Genomic DNA, 8482 nt, shown 5'->3' on the forward strand with positions numbered 1-8482 from the left:
AAGAACAAATCTGTTCTATCAGAGCTCCGTTACAGAAGACCGAATGAGGACAAAGCATTTGAAAAAACTCCAAGGCTATGATAGACAGAGGCCACAGCAGGATCACAAGTGCTGTCGTGACAACGTACGAAAAGCCAAAAAAATCAGATGTGACTTCATGGAGGGAGGAAGGGGGACGAGACCCAAGCATCCACGTGCCTGCACTCTCCAAAAAGTATTGCATTCTTCGGCTGACCCCAATGGCTGAAGGTCAACAAACATGTGCCAGTAGTTTACAGTAACGATAGTACCTGATACGGAGATATTACTCCCCCTCCCTCCTCTCAAAGAAAAGGAAAAAATTGTTTCTCGTCATTTCAATGTCACCGTAGTCACGGAGCGGCTGTGGTAATAGGTGCTGCAAGCACTAAAACGCAGCATCCCTCTCCCTCACCTCCCCTCCCCTCCCGGGCAACATTACAGTACAAAAGACTGTATAGCCGGGTCCCCATGATCATCCTGTTGGAAGTCCTGGGCTGGCCTCGTGAGGTCGGCAAGGCGCGCTGGGTAAAACAGGAAAGGGGGGGGTGGGGGGGGGATATCCCTGTCATTTCGGCAATCGTACAAATGCGGTAAACATCCTATCATAGCACCGAGCGCGTAGACGCGATTCAGCCGCCCCGCTCATGCCTGGCCATCGCTAAAGAAAAGATTCGACTCCCTGACGATACAGTTGCGAGTCAGTGAGCTTGCGTTCTCTCTGCTCATCTTTTAATGCTCCTGACTACATAGAGCTGGAGCTGCCTCCCCGTCACTTTATCTCTTGCAAAAAGTCAGTGTTTTGATTCCTGCCTTTAACTTCATCATCAAAACAAATGGGGGCACTGCACAGTCACCTAAGGGAGGGTGTGAGGAGGGGCAACGGGGGGTTGTTGCAGGAGCACGCCCCTAGAATGCAGCGCTCATCATTTCTTTGCCCAGGGATCTCTGGGCTCTGACCTGGAGCGGCTGGCTCTCTGGCTCTTGTACGAAACTTGCCGCATATTCTAGGCAGGACTGACTCATTTTGAGCAAAACATAAAAGAAGAAAGTGAACCTGGGAGTCATCCATTTTGCCATGCTGCCCCCTCGGCCCGACCCCAGCGAGGCAAGCCCAGGAGCACCCATGACAAGCAGCAGACGGTACAAAAGGCTTGAAACCGTCATCAACCAATCCCGAATTGGCAAAACGGTACAAATGATGTGAAAACGTCGTCTCATCACCAAATTACAGTGGCAACATGCATAGGGATGGTGAACCAATCTCGCTATCTTGCAAGGCAAATGAATCGCTGTACACGCATACCCGCCTCTGTCGCGCCATCCATACAGCAACAGCGACATGACAAAAGAGCAAACGGACCCATGTTGCCATGTGATGGCATCTGCCGGGCAATCCAGGAGAAAGGCTACGAAATGATTTGTCTTGCCATGCTTTCACGGAAGGGAGGATTGAGTGACGACATTTAACCCAGAAATCACCCACGACACGTTTTGGCAACCATCAATGTCAATCTGGACCAACCCAGACTTCCAATGGGTCGGGAGACTGCGAAAACTATAGGCAAGCTACTGATAGGGATTGCTACCCCACAATGCAACCGCTCGCAGAAATCGACGCAGCCTCGGTACACTGGACGCAACCCGCAAATTATTGTGCTTTGTGTTGGCCGCGTGCACTCGACTTTATACAATCTGTTTTACAAAACCGGTTTATTTAAAATCGGAATAATCCTGTAGTGTAGACATACCCTAAGTGATGTGTTTGTAAGCATGAAAGAAAACAATATTATCTGTTTGCAGATTTCATCATCTAGCTCAGGGGCAAATAGCAAATAAATAGCATATACTTCACAATTGTGTACAAAATGGAGCCAGTTACACTAAAAGGACCAGAGATTAAATACATTTTTTTTTTCCAAAAAGTGCCTAAATGATATGGTCTTGAAAGTCAGTGGGACTCCAAAGAAACAAGATGGGTGATGTGTAATATCTTTTATATGACCAACTTCCGTTGGTAAGTGAGACAAGCAATCATCCTGCATCTAACCTATTGGTCTTCATCTCTAAAGGAAACCCACACCACACTTTCAAAAAACAAGCCTGGGAGCATTCGTAACTTTGCTAGACACTAAAAATCATGGACTGAATAGAGACTCTGGATTTGTGGCTTATTACAACAATCTATAACCCACTAATAACACCCCAATCTTCTCCATCCTTTCTCCCCTATGACTGGGTGGATAATGAGCCACCTATCCTTGAATGGGCCGTCAAAATATGTGTTAATTACTTATGCTAAACAATCTGTTCCACCTTGTTTTTAGCTGTGACGCTCAGAGTATATTTCCCAGACCTGAAGAAGAGCTCTGCGTAAGCTCAAAAGCTTGTCTCTCTCCCCAACTGAAGTTGGTCCAATAAAAGATATTATCTCACCCACCTTGTCTCTCTAATATCCTGGGACCAACACAGCTACACCAATACTGCATACAGCGATGGGACCCCAGAGTCATTTAACTAAAATGTTACTGTTGGCTTCCAACAAGTATATAGCTGCTAAATTGGCTTGTCTCTTAGCCTTACTTGGGTCCACCAAAGTATGTGAATTGCCTCTACTAAAAACAAGTAATCCCTAGCTGAAACAAAATCTGGTAGGGTACAAACACCTCATCTCTGGGAGGACTAAAAAAATCAGCAAAATTGTAACTCTGCTTTGCTTTGTCTTGTCACAGATGACAAGATAGAGTCTGTGTTCCCGTGTTTCTTCAGAAATACATTGATCTGAGCTATGAGTGCAGCAAAATTCCTGTAAGCCTGAAGTGTATGTACAGTAATGGACTGGGTTATATTCCAGATGTGAAACATGGGGTTACATTTGTGCATCTGTGGTACTAGAAGGTGGAATCTCCCATCAGTGGAAAAATAGAATCACTTCATGATGTATAAAAATAGACTACTTTTAATTTTTAGCAGCAGTTGTTTAGGTAAGTTTCCATTATTCTTTTCTCACCCGAGAGGCATGAATCCAATGTGACAGTCTTTCTATCTTAATAAGACCCAATATGATGGCACTTGCTGAACATTTGCTTTGGGACTTGACATTTCAAAACCTTATTTCTCTTGTAGTCAGATGTGTTGACTGAGGCAACAAAGTTTACCTCAGTATTGTTATGAAGGTACATCATGACCAGATCTGGTCTGTTGTATCTGACAGTGTCCCTGATCTGTCATTTTCTTACATGCACCTAGTTCATAATTGGCTATGAGTGAAATTTTAGCCCTCATCCAATGTCTTAAAGGGCTAAGAGTAAAATTTTCTAAAGCGTCTAAGTGACTTAGCAGCCTGAGTCCCATTTTTCACAAGTGCATATGTCACTTACAGTCTAAGTTCCACTAAAAGTCAATGGAACTTAGTCTCCTAAATCACATACACATTTTAGAAAATTTTACTCTAAATGATTGCCTTCCAGAGAAATACATCTTTCCCTTCTGATTAACCAAATTACTGTTGGAATAATCAAATTTAATCTTTTTATACTGTTAATTTATGCTATGCGTTTGCCCCAGTTTTAGACAACTAAAACAGATGAGTGAAATTTTTTTGTTTCTAGTAAGTTTCTCTTTTTGGGAGAAATCAGAATGATGTAATGTTTGGATAGCACATGTTACTGGGAATGTTTCTTCTGTTCCCTTTTCCCCACTTTAAAATTATTTCTTTTTTTTTTAAATAATAGGGTCCCTTTATCTCTTAAAATTTGTTTTTACAAAAATAGCTTAGGCTTTTTAGTCTAAGCTATTTTAATTTAAAATTTTACATCTTCAAGCAAATCATTTGGACATAATGTGCTCCATTAACATTGGATAGTCTCACTAGAATGCCTCCTATTCTACAGAAAGCCAACTGACACATTCTCTATAGATTTATTTTTTTTAATCTTCTCCTCTATTTTTTTTTTCTGATCAACATTTTGGTATTCTGGGTTTTGCTTCAGGAAGCATCTTCCCAGTACTGTATTAGCAAGCTGGTAACAAAAAACAAAACAGAGAATGCAATCTGTTTGTTAAAATGAACATCAGGAAGGAGTATGTAGAGTTATACGCATAAGGATACTTACACCTGTATCCTGTATCTGTTTGATACAGATGTGCTTGAGTGTAACATGTTGGAGGGTGTTGTATTCTGTATAACTCTAATATACACTCCTTTTTTTTCCTGCACCTCTGCCTATTTCTCTGCTGAAGCACAGGCCACAGCTCAGTTTTTACAGGACTTAAAAAAAAAAAAAAAAAAAAGTATGACAGGGTTAAAGCGCCAAGAGAGCATGCCACACCATTTCTGAAGAAATAACATTTAATATAGATGAACATCTGCAACCAGGATTTGGAATACTTATGGCATAATAGTTGTGAAAAATGCTCACAACCAATAGTGTTTTCCCCAGGGAGACAAGGTGGGCGAGGTAATATCTTTTATTAGACCAGCTTCTGTTGGTGAGAGAGACAAGCTTTCGAGCTTACGCAGAGTTCTTCTTCAGGTCTGGGAAATGAAGGGCTTGTCTACATTACTGCTTAAGTTGATGTAACTTATGTTGCTCAGGGATGTGAAAAAACCAATCCCCTGAGCAACATAAGTTACATTGACTTAGCGCAGTGTAGACAGTGCTTTATGTCAGCAGTAGATGCTTGCCCGCCAACATAGCTTCCTCCTCTCATCGAGGTGCAGTCATTACATTGGTGGGAGAGCGCTCTCTTGTTGACACAGCACATCTTCACCAGATGCAGTTTTAGTCCCATAGCCAATTGCTGGCTGTGTCCTGAGCTTCCAGTGAGATAGGGAGCCTGCAATCTGGATCCAGAGGCACAGGCTCTGGGACGTAGTTCTCACAGCAGACACATCTTAGGCCAGGTCTACACTGCGACTTTAAATCGGTTTAATGGCCGATATACTGTTTTAACGCTGTACCCGTTCACACGACGTCGTCATTAATATCGAGTTAAGCGGCTCCTTAAATCGATTTCGGAACTCCTCCCATGAGAGAGATTACACTTGACTCTTCTGTTGCAGACAACTCTATTTTTAGAAGCGATTTAAGGGAGGGATTGACTCATGGCCAGTGAGTCAATCCCAGCTTTGCCTGTGCGCCCCTGCTTAGTCCCACATGATAGCAGCGGACAAGTTCAGAGAAGGAGGAGATAACCGTTCATGTCATTGCCAGTTTTCTCCGGCAGCGACGCGTACATAACGACTGGTAACCATCTCTGCTATCACTGCAAAAGCAATGAATGCTGGTTGTGTAGCACTCGAGTGTCACCTCTGTCTCCACGGCATCTTAGTACACAAAATGGTGACGGGAAAAACAAAAAGCGGACGGTCTCTAGGGCTGCCGTGCTATTGTTTCTGCAAGGGCAATCCAGGAGAAAAAAGGTGTTGAAAGGACTGTCTTGCTGGATGTTTTTTCCCGGAGCAAGGATATGACTGACGACATTTTACTCAGAACCCCCGCGACCATTAACATTAGCATCAGGGGGCGGGGGATCATGGAGGAAGGGAAGGGGGTGCTGAGGACGGGGGGGGGGGGGGGCGGGGGGGTCTCCAGCTTTCCCACAGTCCTCAGCAGTCTCTTAAAATTATTTGCATTCTTGGCTTGAGCGCCCAATGTCTGTAGCTTACAACACCGGTCATCTCGCATGGTCACGGAACAGTCTCATTCAGCTCTCTTCCCCACCTAGCACAGAAATGAAAAGTTAATAAACCAATCCTTGAGTACTTACAATGTCCCCTCTTTTGTAACTGTAATTGCTGCTGATTAGAGGCGATGCTGCAGGCCAACTGAAGAGATATCGCTTCTCTCCCCTTCCTGGTGGTAGATGGTACAGTTACTACTGTAGACAGCAGAAACTGTTACCGTTTTCTTTCTCTTTTTGTTACACTCATCAGTAAATGGACAGAACAGATAATAACCCTGTGAAAATTTGAAGCAAATGGGGCATTGACTCACTTCGGGACTGAGGGTCCAATCTTGGGCCCTTTATGGTTAATAAAAATAGAGTCAGTCCGGGACAAGATGGATAAGTGGATAAACGCAGTGTAATTTTCATAGCCACAGCTGCTCCGCGTCAGTATTCACATTAGGGAGCCGCTGCAAGTAAACGAACTGTTGCTTCCCACCTACCTGGGCTACCACGGCCAGTGACCCCCTCCCCCTTGTTGGCATGTGTTATGAAGAATGCATGAATTAGAATCACAGACTAGTTAGTGAGATTAAAATGAGGGGGAGGCAGCTTCCATGCGGCTATGGCAGTCCATGGCAGCAGAATCTTTTCTTTACACCAAGAGAGGAAGGGGTCTGATGAAGCTTCAACCCCCAGGTGATAAGATGAAGACAGTTACCAAGCCATTCTGTCCATCCACTAGTCAGAAAAGGGAGTTCATCCATTTTTTTCACCCAGGAAACCCCGGCCAGACTCAGCAGAGCAACTCACTGGCGACCGTCTACCACTGGGAGGGGCAGAGGAGCGGTTACTGCTCTTCACCGCCAGCAGCATCGCGTCTGCCAGCAGCATTCAGTACACAGAGGGTGACATTTACAGTACTCAAGAATTATTTATTTTACTTTCTCACGTGGCCTTGCGGGGGGAGGGGAAGAGGACTGACGAGCTGTTCCGTGAACCACGCAAGAACACCGTGTATTATGCTGCAGACATTGGGCGCTCAGCAAGAATGCAAATAGTTTTCAGAGGGACTGCTGTGGGAGAGCTGCGTAGCTGTAGTCCTCATTACCCCTCCCTCCCTCCTGGAGGCATTCCGTTTGCAGTCTCTGGCTTTCCCGTTACGGTTTGTCACGCACCGCTGTGTATCCTGGAGTTTATTTTTCAAACGTTTTGCATTTTCCTTGTTCTTTAACCGGATTCTCTGATAAAACAATTTGTCTCACCATACCAGGCGATCAGGATCTCGTATTCCTGTAAGGTTCAATGGCAGGAGCTTACTTTTGCATTTGAACCTCATCGCCCACCCGTGGTGATCAGAGCTGGAACGTGAAGCAGGAAATGTCTTGTAAAGGTCTTGGGGTTTTCCTGATTACCGGCATCCGCATCCGACGATTGCGGACCAGAGGGTCAGTGTGCAACTGTCCTGCCTAGACATAATAGGCAATGTAATAGAGATCCAGTGTTCAGAGAGCACAGTGCTCCGTGTCAGTATTCGACAGGGGTTGCCCTGCAGAACCGCACCCGTTGCTTTCCCTCCTCCCTCAACCTTCCTGGGCTACCGTGTCAGTGCCCTCCCCATTTGCTGTCATGAGTTGTTAAGGAATACAGAATAAGAAACAGAGACTTGTTAGTGAATAAATGAGGTCGGGGTGAGCACTTGAGGCAGCCTCCCGGGGTATGACAGTCCAGGGCAGGATGGACTCTATTTTTAGAAACCATAAGGAGGAATTACTCATGCCAAGCGAGTTCAATCCAATTTGCTTTTCAAAATTTTCAGCCCCCAGTTTCGATGATGAAGCTGGTTAATTAGGCCGTTCTTGTCCTTCTACTGCGAGTAACAGGAATAATTGCCTCTTGAGTTGAGCAATTATCAGCATGGGGTTCTCAAGGATGGTGGGCAGTCCTGCTGCACCATTACCCCCAGGGAGAGGGAGATGGGAGAGGAAGCAGATGCTGGTCTTTACTTGCTGGTTAGCATTTTCCGTCTACAGCAGCATTCAGTAACATGGGTGGACATAGGAAAGTTAGTCAAGGAATGATTTCTTTCCCTTTTTTTCACGTGGGGGGGGAAAAGAAACTGAGGAGTGTTCCCTGAACCACGCAGACACTGTGTTTTTGAACCTACAGACATTGGGAGCTCAGCCCAAAAATGCAAATAATTTAATAGAGAGACTGCCAGTTGGGACTGTGGGATAGCTGCAGTCCTCAGTACCCCCTCCATTCCATGAGCGTCCATTTGAGTCTCTGGCTTCCCGTTACGCTTGTTCACTGGCGGTGTGTGATCGTCTGCCGCTCTCTCTTGGCTATCGTCAATACTGTTGCGCTCTTTTGACGTAGCGTACTTTCGGTCTTTGTAAACGGTAGCCTTTACATACAGATCGTGGTCTCCCCATACAGCGATCAGACCTAGTTATCTTCCCGTACGGTCTATGCTGGAGCTACTTTTCCGATTTGAGACTGGGATCGCCATCCGTGCTTCGATTCAGAGCTCCACCGCGCTGGGTCCAAGCATGAAATGTAATTTTCAGGATAACCAGTCGTGGCTCTCTCCTTCTTTTACCTGTGACAAACTTATCCACTACCACCCTCCCGCGCTCCGAGTTCAGATTGTCTGTGCCTAGAAGAACGGTTCGAGTGGCTGCGTGTTGTGTATACCGGCCCCGAGGCCTACTCCGCTCGGATTTCCCTTTATACTACACGAACCCTAATCCGAGTTATCACTAAAATTGAATTTAGCGCTACTCCTTCGTTT

At 45.2% G+C, this 8482-nt stretch overlaps 1 protein-coding gene across 1 annotated transcript in view; it reads left to right on the forward strand.

Moving 5' to 3' along the window:
• LOC116820686 (heparan sulfate glucosamine 3-O-sulfotransferase 1-like) overlaps positions 1–8482 on the forward strand; it is a 116452-nt gene that overhangs the window by 35830 nt on the left and 72140 nt on the right. The gene's annotated exons all lie outside the window — the stretch shown is intronic.

This window comes from Chelonoidis abingdonii, chromosome 15 (assembly GCF_003597395.2).
Source record: "Chelonoidis abingdonii isolate Lonesome George chromosome 15, CheloAbing_2.0, whole genome shotgun sequence".
NCBI lineage: Eukaryota > Metazoa > Chordata > Testudines > Testudinidae > Chelonoidis > Chelonoidis abingdonii.